The sequence below is a fragment of the Aegilops tauschii genome, chromosome 3 (assembly GCF_002575655.3).
Source record: "Aegilops tauschii subsp. strangulata cultivar AL8/78 chromosome 3, Aet v6.0, whole genome shotgun sequence".
Lineage (NCBI taxonomy): Eukaryota > Viridiplantae > Streptophyta > Magnoliopsida > Poales > Poaceae > Aegilops > Aegilops tauschii.
The window spans coordinates 168,931,060-168,946,046 of NC_053037.3; positions in this window are offsets into that span (position 1 = coordinate 168,931,060).

Below are 14,987 nucleotides of genomic sequence, written 5' to 3' on the forward strand. Positions count from 1 at the left end.
GTCAACCGGAGCAGCAAGAACCGGCGGATTAGCCAGCTGCCGCTTTAAGTCCTCAAACGCTTCATTAGCGGCGTCACTCCAGACGAAGTTATCCGTTTTCTTCAGCATCTGATACAAAGGGATGGCCTTCTCGCCAAGGCGACTGATAAACCGGCTCAACGTGGCAATCCGGCCTGCCAGTCGTTGAACATCACTGATACACTTCGGTTTGGCTAAGGAGGTGATGGCCTTGATCTTTTCCGGATTAGCTTCAATACCCCGGTTAGACACCAAAAAACCCAAGAGCTTGCCTGCAGGTACACCAAAAACGCACTTGGCCGGATTACGCATCATTTTGTAAACCCGCAGGTTATCGATGGTTTCCTTCAAGTCATCAATAAATGTCTCCTTCTTCCTTGATTTCACCAAAATATCATCCACATAGGCGTGAACATTGCGGCCGATCTGTTTATGAAGACAATTCTGCACACACCGTTGATAAGTTGCCTGGGCACTCTTGAGCCCAAAGGGCATGGACACATAGCAAAAGGCTCCAAAGGGAGTTATGAAGGCTGTCTTCTCCTGGTCGTTAACTGCCATTTTGATATGATGATAACCAGAATATGCATCCAAGAAACTTAAACGCCCGCAACCCGCCGTAGCATCAATAATTTGATCAATACGGGGAAGGGCAAAAGGATCTGCTGGACAAGCTTTGTTGAGATCTGTGTAGTCCACACACATACGCCAAGTGCCATTCTTCTTGAGGACCAGCACCGGATTAGCCAACCACTCAGGATGGAATACTTGAACGATAAATCCAACCGCCAAGAGCCTGGCTACTTCTTCTCCAATAGCTTTGCGTCTTTCTTCGTTGAACCGGCGGAGAAACTGCTTGACCAGTTTATACTTGGCATCAATATTGAGAGTGTGCTCAGATAGTTCTCTCGGTACACCTGGCATGTCAGAAGGCTTCCACGCAAAGATGTCCCGATTCTCACGGATGAACTCGATGAGCGCGCCTTCCTATTTCGGATCCAAGTTAGCGCTGATGCTAAATTGCTTGGACGAATCGCCGGGCACGAAGTCAACAAGCTTAGTCTCATCAGCCGATTTGAATTTCAGGGCCGGATCATGCTCTGTAGTTGGTTTCTTTAATGAAGTCATATCTACCGGATCAACATTGTCCTTGTAAAACTTCAACTCTTCTGTTGCACAAACCGACTCAGCATAAGCCACATCACCTTCTTCACACTCCAAAGCAATCTTGCAGCTCCCATGCACGGTTATAGTTCCCTTGTGACCGGGCATCTTGAGCTGCAGATAGACATAACAAGGCCGTGCCATAAACTTAGCATAAGCTGGCCATGCAAATAGGGCATGATACGGGCTTTTGATTTTCACCACTTCAAAGGTCAAAGTTTCTGATCTTGAGTCATGCTCATCTCCAAAAGCCACCTCCAGAGCTATCTTACCAATAGGATACACCGATTTACCAGGCACCACACCATGGAACACCGTGTTGGACGGTTTAAGATCTTTATCTGTTAACCCCATGCGACGGAAAGTTTCATGATAAAGGATATTGATACTACTCCCTCCATCCATGAGTACCTTAGTGAACTTATAACCTCCCACCTGAGGTGCCACCACCAGAGCCAGATGACCCGGATTGTCAACCCGGGGTGGATGATCTTCTCTACTCCATACAATCGGCTGCTCGGACCAGCGCAAGTAACGGGGCACCGCCGGTTCAACGGCATTCACCGCCCTTTTATGAAGCTTCTGATCGCGCTTGTCCAAGCTAGTGGTGAAGACATGATACTGTCCGCTATTCAATTGCTTCGGGTTGCTCTGGTAACCCTACTGCTGCTGCTGATTGCCCTGATGATTATAGCCACCTTGGTTACCCTGATTACTTTGATTGTTATGTCCACCCTGATTACCGTGGAAACCTGAACCGGAGTTTCCTCCACCATAACCCGACCCATGAGACCCGGAGCCCGAACCGCCTCCTGGTCCGTGATCATACCGGAAAGAATCAGAATTTTTGAATTCTTGCATGATGTAACAATCTTTCCAGAGGTGCGTGGACGGGTCCTCCTTCGTCCCAGCTTAAGACAGGGCTGGTTCCACAGATAAGACAAACGGTCCGGATTAGGACTTGGCCTTCCACCGCGCTGGGGCGGTTTACCCTTACGCCACTGGCCCTTGTCATGTGTATTAGTATTAGCCACAAAGTCTAAACCGTGGTCCGCCTTATGCTTGCCGCCGTTTCCATGACCCGCCGGGTTGTGGTGTTGCCCCTTGGCGTTGCCGCTCTTTTTTTCCCTTCCCTGTCTTATCATCGTCAGACTCGGGATCCTTGGTACTATCAGAGTCGGCATACTTCACCAGTGCAGCCATGAGGGTTCCCATGTCATTACAATGACGTTTGAGCCATCCCAACTTCAACTTCAGGGGTTCAAACCGGCAATTGCCTTCCAATGTTAAAACTGCGGTGTCAGTGTTGATGCGGTCCGATGAATGCAAAATCTCCGAAACCCGGCGCACCCAATGGGTTGTTGACTCTCCTTCCTCCTGGACACAGGCAGCTAAGTCCACAATTGACATGGGCTGCTTGCATGTATCCTTGAAATTCTGAATAAACCGGGCTCTCAACTCGGCCCATGACCTGATAGAATTAGCCGGTAAGCTCTTTAACCAAGTGCGGGCTGTCCCTTCTAGCATCATGGTGAAGTATTTCGCACATGCCGCATCATCCACATCCAACATCTCCATGGCCATCTCATAGCTTTCGGCCCATGTTTCAGGGGATAAATCAGCGGTGTAATTCGGCACCTTGCGCGGGCCCTTGAAATCCTTGGGCAGGCGCACATTGCGCAACGCCGGGACGAGACACGGCACTCCCAAAGAACTAGAGGTAACTCCTGGTTCCACCGATGTGGTTGGACGAACCGGAGTAAGCTGACGGGCTTCATGCTGCGCCGCTAACTCGGCCTCTCTGCGTGCCCGAGCCCGGTCCACCACCTCTTGAGCATCACCAGCACCACCCGCCGGGTTATTGCCACGGGGCGGATCACGGTTCCGCGCATTGCTTGACACTGCCAGTTCATCCATACGCCTGCTGTAACTCCGGCTTGGATGGGGAGTGGAATGAATCTGATCGCGACTATATGAATAAGCCTCCTGTTGAACCAAGGCTGTCTGAAGAAGCTCCTTAACCCGACGCGTCTCGACCGCCGCCGGAGAATCGCCTTCGATCGGGATGGCCGCCAGCCATGAAGCGGCAGCGACAATGTTGTCCATCGGGTTAGAGTAATGACCCGGTGGCGTGTGGACATGCGGTGTTACAATGTTGTTCTGACGAGGCGGATCCACCAAACGTGGCTGAACCGGCGCCCCTGCTCCAGGTGCCTCCGCCCGGTTTACCACCGGCGGATTACTGGTCCCTGCTCCTGGGTGTTAAAGAGATTTCTGGCATCATAAACCGGCGGCAGGCGAGATCGGTGCCTCCTCTTCAGGACTTCGTTCGACGCACTCAGATCCAGCATAATCCGGTAAGCTTGTGCATCCAAAGCGGCCCGCTCCGCGGCTATCCTGGTATCCTCAGCTGCTAAGTCAGCTTTGGCCTGGGTGATATGATATTTCACTTTCATGATTTCCGCATTGTGTGCATCCCGATCCGCCGGGTTAACCGCCGCCATCAACGTTGCCAACGCATCAAACAAATCAGATAGAACCTGAGCTGGCGGTCGCACAGGGCCTCCTGCCTCGACCGCTGTTGCCGCTGCCGATCCAGAAATCATCGCCGCTGCGGTCGAAGAGTGGAGCGCCGGTTGTGTGCCGGCCATGAAGATCGCAACCCGGTTTGGCAGATCAAAGGGGTCCGGAATACTGTCGCCATCGGAACAGCGCCCAATCCGGCCATCTTGTAACTAATATAATGACTCGGTCTCTCCGGTCGATGACTCGTCGCCGGAATAAATGATGGTCTCACCACCAGATTCCGATCTATCCTCAGATTCCCTTCCATGGATAACTCCCATGAAGGCACACTTCATGACAGGCTTGACCCAGCTCGCACGCTGAGCCGTTTTGACGAGGTCGGTGCCGATGTCCAGCTCAGGGCCCGGTTCGCCGATCTTGCCAATGAAAACGTGTATGCCACCAAAGGGGACCCGGTACCCGTACTCGATTGAGCCGGCCTCGGGGCCCCAGCCTGCATCGTCGATGTAAAGCTTGCCGCGACGACTCTTGGTCATTCGGCCCACAGCGTAACCCTTGAGTCCTTCGAAGTTGCCCTCCAAGAACTTGAAACCATCGTGCGATAGCCCCACGGTGGGCGCCAACTGTCGTGGTTTTGTCATGGCAGATGTCCTAGAGAAAGGACTTAGTCGTGGAGCCATCGCTACGGGTTAACTTAAAGGGGTTAAAGCGGACAAGGGACGCAGGAGAGTTTTATACTAGTTCGGCCCCTTACGATGAAGGTAAAAGCCTACGTCTAGTTGTGATAGAATTGCTGGGGTTTCGATGACCAGGGAGCGAATACGCTTTGCCTGAGTCTCGAGTTGTTGTCTGTTGTCCTTGAACCGCCGCCGGGTCGTCCCCTTATATACATGGGTTGACGCCCGTCGATTTACAGAATCCCGAGGCCGGCTCATAATCGTGTCCGGCTCGGTCTTTGCTACTTCTATCTTACAACACAAGTTTACATATCAATGCCGGTTTACGTCTACAGGCCTTAAACCGGCTTTGGGCCCTGGGCCTTCATAAAGCGTCACCGTCTGTCTTCATGGACTTCAGATACGAATGAACTACTTATGGAGTTAACCCGGCCTCTCCTGGCCGGTTTCCGCCCAGTGGTAATATCTCCAACAACTCCACTCATGTTTTTCCGGTGCATTTCATGAACGGTCTCATGCAGGATTACAACCCCATCGAGTATATTCCTTCCTTGCATGAACGCCGTTTGAGATGGTCAGACCACATGTTCAGCCACGGAGTTTAACCTATTCGTAGCAACTTTGGTGAAAATCTTAAAGCTGACATTAAGGAGGCATATTGGTCTGAACTGTTGGATCCATTCGGCCTCCTTAACCTTCGGCAACAAGACAATCTCGCCAAAGCTAAGTCTAAATAGATCAAGTCTATCGGCATGAAGACAATTGAACAATTCCAGAAGGTCAGTCTTAATGATATCCCAGAAATTCCGATAGAATTCTTCGGGGAAGCCATCAGGTCCTGGAGCTTTATTGTGTTCCATCTGGAACATGATACGTCTCCGTCGTATCTACTTTTCCAAACACTTTTGCCCTTATTTTGGACTCTAACTTGCATGATTTGAATGGAACTAACCCGGACTGACGCTGTTTTCAGCAGAATTGCCATGGTGTTATTTATGTGCAGAAACAAAAGTTCTCGGAATGACCTGAAACTCCACGGAGATTATTTTTGGAAATAATAAAAAATACTGGCGAAAGAATCAAGGCCAGGGGGCCCACACCCTTGCCACGAGGGTGGGGGTGCGCTCCCTGCCTCGTGGCCCCCTGGAGCTCTACCGACCTCAACTCCAACTCCATATATTCGTGTTCGGGGAGAAAAAAATCAAAGAGAAAGATTCATCGCATTTTCCGATACGGAGCCGCCGCCAAGCCCTAAACTCTCTCAGAGGGCTGATCCGGAGTCCGTTCGGGGCTCCAGAGAGGGGAATCCGTCGTCGTCGTCATCATCAACCATCCTCCATCACCAATTTCATGATGCTCATCGCCGTGCGTGAGTAATTCCATCGTAGGCTTGCTGGACGGTGATGGGTTGGATGAGATTTATCATGTAATCAAGTTAGTTTTGTTAGGGTTTGATCCCCAGTATCCACTATGTTCTGAGATTGATGTTGCTATGACTTTGCTATGCTTAATGCTCTTCACTAGGGCCCGAGTGCCATGATTTCAGATCTGAACCTATTATGTTTTCATGAATATATGTGAGTTCTTGATCCTATCTTGCAAGTCTATAGTCACCTACTATGTGTTATTATCCGGCAACCCCGAAGTGACAATAATCGGGGACCACTCCCGGTGATGACCGTAGTTTGAGGAGTTCATGTATTCACTATGTGTTAATGCTTTGGTCCGGTACTCTATTAAAAGGAGGCCTTAATATCCCGTAGTTTCCACTAGGATCCCGCTGCCACGGGAGGGTAGGACAAAAGATGTCATGTAAGTTCTTTTCCATAAGCACGTATGACTATATTCAGAATACATGCCTACATTACATTGATGAATTGGAGCTAGTTCTGTGTCACCCTATGTTATGATTGTTGCATGATGAACTGCATCCGGCATAATTCTCCATCACCGATCCAATGCCTACGAGCTTTTCATATATTGTTCTCCGCTTACTTACTTTTCCGTTGCTACTGTTACAATCACTACAAAACCCAAAAATATTACTTTGCTACAATTACCGTTACTTCCATACTACTTTGCTACTAAATACTTTGGTGTAGATACTAAGTTATCCAGGTGTGGTTGAATTGACAACTCAGCTGCTAATACTTGAGAATATTCTTTGGCTCCCCTTGTGTCGAATCAATAAATTTGGGTTGAATACTCTACCCTCGAAAACTGTTGCGATCCCCTATACTTGTGGGTTATCAAGACTATTTTCTAGCACCGTTGTCGGGGAGCATAGCTCTATTCTTTGAGTCACTTGGGATTTATATCTGCTGGTCACTATGAAGAACTTGAAAGACGCGAAAACAAAATTTTATCCCTCAACTACGAGGGGAGGTAAGGAACTGCCATCTAGCTCTGCACTTGATTCACCATCTGGTTTGAGTAAGCTTGCGACACCTAAACCTGCTTCTGCTATTAATTCTGATATGTCGCATGTTATTGATGATGCCACTTCTGCTATGCATGATACTTATTATGAAACTATTTCTATGCTTGATACTACTGTGCCACTTGGTGAATTTCTTGATGAACAACTTGCTAGGGCTAGAGAGAATGAAATTATTGAAACTGATAATATTGATGAAAGTGATGATGAAGACTCTCCCAATAAATATGAATTGCCTGTTGTGCCTGAGGGCTATGTTATGGATGAAGAAACTACTAGAGACTTTCTTGCTTGCAATGATAGAAGTGATCTTAAGAAATTATTAGCTAAGCTTAAACAAAAAACTCTGAATGCTAGAATGAAATATGATCCCGCTTATGCTACTTCACCTATCTTTGTTACTGATAAGGATTATGAATTCTCTATTGATCCTGATATAATTACTTTGGTTGAATCTGATCCTTTCTATGGCTATGAATCTAAAACTGTTGTGGCACATCTTACTAAATTAGATGATATAGCCACCCTGTTCACTAATGATGAGAGAACTCGCTACTTTTATATCCTTAAAATATTTCCGTTCTCATTAAAGGGTGATGCTAAGATATGGTTTAATTCTCTTGATCCTAGTTGTGTGCGTAGGCCCCAGCATATGATTTATTACTTCTCTGCTAAATATTTCCCCGCTCATAAGAAACAAGCTGCTTTAAGGGAAATATATAATTTTGTGCAAATTGAAGAAGAGAGTCTCCCACAAGCTTGGGGGAGGCTTCTCCAATTACTTAATGCTTTGCCTGATCATCCTCTCAGGAAAAATGAAATACTTGATATCTTTTATAATGGACTAACCGATGCTTCCAGAGACCACCTGGATAGTTGTGTTGGTTCTGTTTTCAGGGAAAGAACACCAGATGAAGCTGAAATTCTATTGAATAATATGTTGACCAATGAAAATAATTGGACACTTCCTGAGCCAATACGTCCATTTTGCATCATGCTTTTATATCGATATTTATTGCATCATGGGTTGTTATTACACATTATGTCACAATACTTATGCCTATTCTCTCTTATCTTACAAGGTTTACATAAGGAGGGAGAATGCCAACAACTGGAATTCTAGGCTGGAAAAGGAGAAAATATTAGAGACCAATTCTGCACAACTCCAAAAGTCCTGAAACTCCATGAAAGTTGTTTTTGGAAATAATAAAAAATACTGAGTGGAAGAAATACTAGATGGGGTCCACACCCTGGCCACGAGGGTGGGGGGAGCGCCCTACCCCCCTGGGGGCGCCCCCTGCCTCGTGGGCCCCCTGTTGACCCTCCGGTGCCCATCTTCTGCTATATGAAGTCTTTTGTCCGAAGAAAAATCATAAGCAAGCTTTCGGGGTGAGACTCCGCCGCCACGAGGCGGAACCTTGGCGGAACCAATCTAGGGCTCCGACAGAGCTGTTCTGCCGGGGACACTTCCCTCCGGGAGGGGGAAACCATCGCCATCGTCATCACCAACGCTCCTCTCATCGGGAGAGGGCCAATCTCCATCAACATCTTCACCAGCACCATCTCCTCTCAAACCCTAGTTCATCTCTTGTATCCAATTCTTGTCTCTATGTCTGGGATTGGTACCTGTAGGTTGCTAGTAGTGTTGATTACTCCTTGTAGTTGATGCTAGTTGGTTTATTTGGTGGAAGATCATATGTTCAGATCCATTATGCATATTAATACCCCTCTGATTATGAACATGAATATGCTTTGTGAGTAGTTACGTTTGTTCCTGAGGACATGGGAGAAGTCTTGCTATTAGTAGTCATGTGAATTTGGTATTCATTCGATATTTTGATGAGATGTATGTTGTCTTTCCTCTAGTGGTGTTATGTGAACGTCGACTACATGACACTTCACCATTATTTGGGCCTAGAGGAAGGCATTGGGAAGTAATAAGTAGATGATGGGTTGCTAGAGTGACAAAAGCTTAAACCCTAGTTTATGCGTTGCTTCGTAAGGGGCTGATTTGGATCCATATGTTTCATGCTATGGTTAGGTTTACCTTAATACTTCTTTTGTAGTTGCGGATGCTTGCAATAGGGGTTAATCATAAGTGGGATGCTTGTCCAAGTAAGGACAACACCCAAGCACCGGTCCACCCACATATCAAATTATCAAAGTACCGACGCGAATCATATGAACGTGATGAAAACTAGCTTGACGATAATTCCCATGTGTCCTCGGGAGCGCTTTTCTCCATATAAGAAATTGTCCAGGCTTGTCCTTTGCTACAAAAAGGATTGGGCCACCTTGCTGCACTTTATTTACTTTTGTTACTTGTTGCTCGTTACAAATTATCTTATCACAAAACTATCTGTTACCTATAATTTCAGTGCTTGCAGAGAATACCTTGCTGAAAATCGCTTATCATTTCCTTCTGCTCCTCGTTGGGTTCGACACTCTTACTTATCAAAAGGACTACGATAGATCCCCTATACTTGTGGGTCATCAAGACTCTTTTCTGGCGCCGTTGCCGGGGAGTGAAGCGCCTTTGGTAGGTGGAATTTGGTAAGGAAAAATTTATATAGTGTGCTGAAATTTACTATCACTTGTTACTATGGAAAGTAATCCTCTGAGGGGCTTGTTCGGGGTATCTTCACCCCGACCAGTAGAGCAAAGAGTTGCTCCTCAACCTACTGAACCTACTGAAAATGAAAATGTCTACTTTGAAATTCCTTCGGGTATGTTAAAAAAAGGCTAGCTAATCCTTTTGCAGGAGATGGAACATTACATCCTGATGAGCACCTAATATATGTGGATGAAGTTTGTGGATTATTTAAGCTTGCAGGTATGCCCGATGATGTTATTAATAAGAAGTTCTTCCCTTTATCTTTGAAGGGAGATGCATTGACATGGTATAGGCTATGTGATGATATGGGGTCATGGAACTATAAACGATTGAAATTGGAATTTCATCAGAAGTTTTATCCTATGCATCTTGTTCATCGTGATCGCAATTATATATATAATTTTTGGCCTCGCGAAGGAGAAAGCATCGCTCAAGCTTGGGGGAGGCTTAAATCAATGCTATATTCATGCCCCAATCATGAGCTCTCAAGAGAAATGATTATTCAAAAAATTTATGCTCGGCTTTCTGATAACAATCGCACCATGCTCGATACTTCTTGTGCTGGCTCTTTTATGATGAAGTCTATTGAATTCAAATGGGATTTATTGGAAAGAATTAAACGCAACTCTGAAGATTGGGATCTCGACGAAGGTAAGGAGTCAGGTATGACACCTAAGATTCATTGTGTTAAATCTTTTATGGATACCGATGTTTTCCGTAAATTTAGCACTAAATATGGACTTGACTCTGAGATAGTAGCTTCTTTCTGTGAATCCTTTGCTACTCATGTTGATCTCCCTAAGGAGAAGTGGTTTAAATATCATCCTCCCATAGAAGTAAAAGTAGCTGCACCTATTAAAGTTGAAGAAAAGACTATCACTTATAATGATCCTATTGTTCCTACTGCTTATGTTGAGAAACCACCTTTTCCTGTTAGGATAAAGGATCATGCTAAAGCTTACTGTGGTTCGTAAAAGCAATATTAGAACTTATACACCTCCTGAGCAAGTTAAAGTTGAACCTAATATTGCTATTGTTAAAGATCTCTTGGCTGATAATATTGATGGACATGTTATTTATTTCTGTGATGAGTCTGCTAGAATTGCTAAACCTTGTGCTAAAGATAAACATAGACCTGTGGTAGGCATGCCTGTTATTTCTGTTAAAATAGGAGATCATTGTTATCATGGCTTGTGTGATATGGGTGCTAGTGCTAGTGCAATACCTATTGACTTATACAAAGAAATTATGCATGATATTGCACCTACTGAGTTAGAAGATATTGATGTCACGATTAAACTTGCAAATAGAGATACTATTTCACCAATTAGGATTGTTAGAGATGTTGAAGTCTTGTGTGGGAAAACTAAATATCTTGCTGATTTTCTTATTCTTGGTTCCCCACAAGATAGCTTTTGTCCCATTATATTTGGTAGACCCTTCTTAAACATTGTTAATGCTAGGATAGATTGCGAAAAGGATGTTGTTACTATTGTTTTAGGTGATATGTCTCATGAGTTCAACTTCTCTAAATTCCGTAGACAACACCGTGAAGAGGAATTACCTAGTAAAGATGAAATTATTGGTCTTGCTTCTATTGCCGTACCTCCTAGTGATCCTTTAGAACAATATTTGCTAGACCATGAAAATGATATGTTTATGAATGAAAGAAGGGAAATAGATGAAGTGTTCTTTAAACAGGGTCCTATTCTGAAAAACAATTAGCATGTTGAAATCTTAGGGGATCCTCCTCCACCCAAGGGTGATCCCGTGTTTGAGCTTAAACCATTGCCTGATACTCTTAAATATGTTTATCTTGATGAAAAGAAGATATATCCTGTTATTATTAGTGCTAACCTTTCGGAGAAGGAGGAAGAAAAATTATTGAAAACTCTGAAGAAGCACCGTGCTGCTATTGGATATACTCTTGATGATCTTAAGGGCATTAGTCCCACTCTATGCCAACACAAAATAAATTTGGAGAAAGATGCCAAACCAGTTATTGATCATCAACGACGGCTGAATCCTAAAATGAAAGAAGTGGTAAGAAAGGAAATACTAAAGCTCCTTGAGGCAGGTATAATCTATCCCGTTGCTGATAGTCAGTGGGTAAGTCCTGTCCATTGTGTCCCTAAGAAGGGAGGTATTACTGTCATTCCTAATGATAAAGATGAATTGATTCTGCAAAGAATTATTACAGGTTATAGGACGGTAATTGATTTCTGCAAATTAAATAAAGCTACTAAAAAGGATCATTACCCCTTACCTTTTATTGATCAAATGCTAGAAAGATTATGCAAACATACACATTTTTGCTTTCTAGATGGTTATTCGGGTTTCTCTCAAATACCTGTGTCAGCTGATGATCAAGCTAAGACCACATTTACTTGTCCTTTCGGTACTTTTGCTTATAGATGTATGCCTTTTGGTTTATGTAATGCACCTGCTACCTTTCAAAGATGCATGATAGCTATATTCTCTGACTTTTGTGAAAAGATTTGTGAGGTTTTCATGGACGATTTCTCCATTTATGGATCCTCTTTTGATGATTGCTTGAGCAACCATGATCGAGTTTTGCAGAGATGTGAAGAAACTAATCTTGTCTTGAATTGGGAAAAGTGCCACTTTATGGTTAATGAAGGTATTGTCTTGGGGCATAAAATTTCTGAAAGAGGTATTGAAGTTGATAAAGCTAAAGTTGATGCTATTGAAAAGATGCCATGTCCCAAGGACATCAAAGGTATAAGAAGTTTCCTTGGTCACACCGGATTTTATAGGAGGTTCATTAAGGACTTCTCAAAAATTTCTCGGCCTCTGACTAATTTATTACAAAAAGATATACCATTTGTCTTTGATGATGATTGTGTAGAAGCATTTGAAATACTTAAGAAAGCATTGATCTCTGCACCTATTGTTCAGCCACCTGATTGGAATTTACCCTTTGAAATTATGTGTGATGCTAGTGATTATGCTGTAGGTGCTGTTCTAGGGCAAAGAGTTGATAAGAAATTAAATGTTATTCAATATGCTAGTAAAACTCTAGACAATGCCCAAACAAATTATGCCACTACTGAAAAAAAATTCTTAGCAGTTGTATTTGCTTGTGATAAGTTCAGACCTTACATTGTTGGTTCTAAAGTAATTATTCACACTGATCATGCTGCTATTAAATATCTTATGGAAAAGAAAGATGCTAAACCTAGACTTATTACATGGGTTCTTTTGCTACAAGAATTTGATTTACATATTATTGATAGAAAGGGAGCTGAGAACCCCGTTGCAGACAACTTGTCTAGGTTAGAAAATGTTCTTGATGACCCACTGCCTATTGATGATAGCTTTCCTGATGAACAACTGAATGTCATAAATGCTTCTCGTACTACTCCATGGTATGCTGATTATGCTAATTACATTGTTGCTAAATTCATACCACCTAGTTTCACATACCAGCAAAAGAAAAGGTTCTTCTATGATTTGAGACATTACTTCTGGGATGACCCACATCTTTATAAAGAAGGAGTAGATGGTGTTATTAGACGTTGTGTACCTGAGCATGAACAGGAACAGATCCTACGCAAGTGTCACTCTGAAGCTTATGGAGGACACCACGCTGGAGATAGAACTGCACATAAGGTATTGAAATCCGGTTTTTATTGGCCTACTCTCTTCAAGGATGCCCGTAAGTTTGTCCTATCTTGTGATGAATGTCAAAGAATTGGTAATATTAGTAGACGTCAAGAAATGCGTATGAATTATTCACTTGTTATTGAATCATTTGATGTTTGGGGCTTTGATTACATGGGACCGTTTCCTGCCTCTAATGGATATACACATATTTTAGTTGCTGTTGATTACGTTACTAAGTGGGTAGAAACTATTCCAACTAGTAGTGCTGATCATAACACCTCTATTAAGATGCTTAAAGAAGTTATTTTTCCGAGGTTTGGAGTCCCTAGATACTTAATGACTGATGATGGTTCATATTTTATTCATGGTGCTTTTCGTAAAATGCTTGCTAAGTATGATGTTAATCATAGAATTGCATCTCCTTATCACCCACAGTCTAGTGGTCAAGTAGAATTGAGTAATAGAGAGCTCAAATTAATTTTGCAAAAGACGGTTAATAGATCTAGAAAGAATTGGTCCAAGAAACTTGATGATGCATTATGGGCCTATAGAACTGCATATAAAAATCCTATGGGTATGTCTCTGTATAAAATGGTTTATGGAAAAGCATGTCACTTACCTCTCGAACTAGAACATATGGCATACTGGGCCATTAAAGAGCTCAATTATGATTTCAAACTTGCCGGTGAGAAGAGGTTATTTGACATTAGCTCACTTGATGAATGGAGAACCCAAGCCTACGTAAATACCAAGTTGTTTAAAGAAAAAGTTAAAAGATGGCATGACAAAAGGATACAAAAGCGTGAGTTTAATGTAGGTGATTATGTATTGCTATACAACTCTCGTTTAAGATTTTTTGCAGGAAAACTTCTCTCTAAGTGGGAAGGTCCTTACGTTATCGAGGAAGTCTATCGTTCCGGTGCCATAAAAATCAACAACTTCAAAGGCACAAATCTGAGGTGGTGAACGGTCAAAGAATCAAACATTACATCTCAGGTAATCCCATAAATGTTGAAACCAATGTTATTGAAACCGTAACCCCGGAGGAATACATAAGGGACACTTTCCGGAACGTTTCAGACTCCGAAAAGGAATAGGTATGTGGTACGGTAAGTAAACCGACTCCAAAACAGTTCTAATGGCAATTTTTCTCTGTTTTGGAATATTTAGAAAAATAGAAAAATAAGAGGGAGCCCGGGAAGGACACGAGGGTGGAGGGCGCGCCCCCTGCCTCATGGGCACCTCGTGTGCTCTCCGGACTCCGTTTTCTTGCACGATACGTATTTTGGTTGGTAAAAATTCATTATATAATCTCCCGAAGATTTTGACTCCTGTATCACGCAAATATCCTCTGTTTTCGTTTCGAGCTGTTTTTCTGACAGATCTAGATCATCATGACGTCTCCAAGCGCCCCCAAGGACAAGTTCTTCGAGAAGGTCATCAACCCTTACCTTGCGGAGGTGCTGCGACACCCTCAAACCATTGAGATGCGTGATGGGTTGCTGCACATCCGCTATGTTGAGGGACCGAAGGGGACCGGAAGCGTGGAGACGAGGCTCGAAGCAATGGAGCAACAAGTTTTCAAGTGCCAGGGGATGGTGGAACGTGGACTCAACTCCAACCACATGATGATCACGGAGTTCACCAACAACCACAAGCTGGATGCCCAGAACATTGGGGATACCATCTTCAAGCTTCACGAGAAGATCGAGCACCTCCAAGCCCAAATCTATGACCTGCAAAACCAAAACTGTGAGTATGAATATAGATTCAAGAGGATGAGTTTGGCTGCAGATTTGAGGATCCCGGAGACTCGATCATCCTTTATGATGGTGAGCCTATGCCTTGGAAGATGGACGACAAGCCCACATCATCAACAACTCCACCACCTTCCTCATCAGCAAAGGAGGTATAATCACATGGG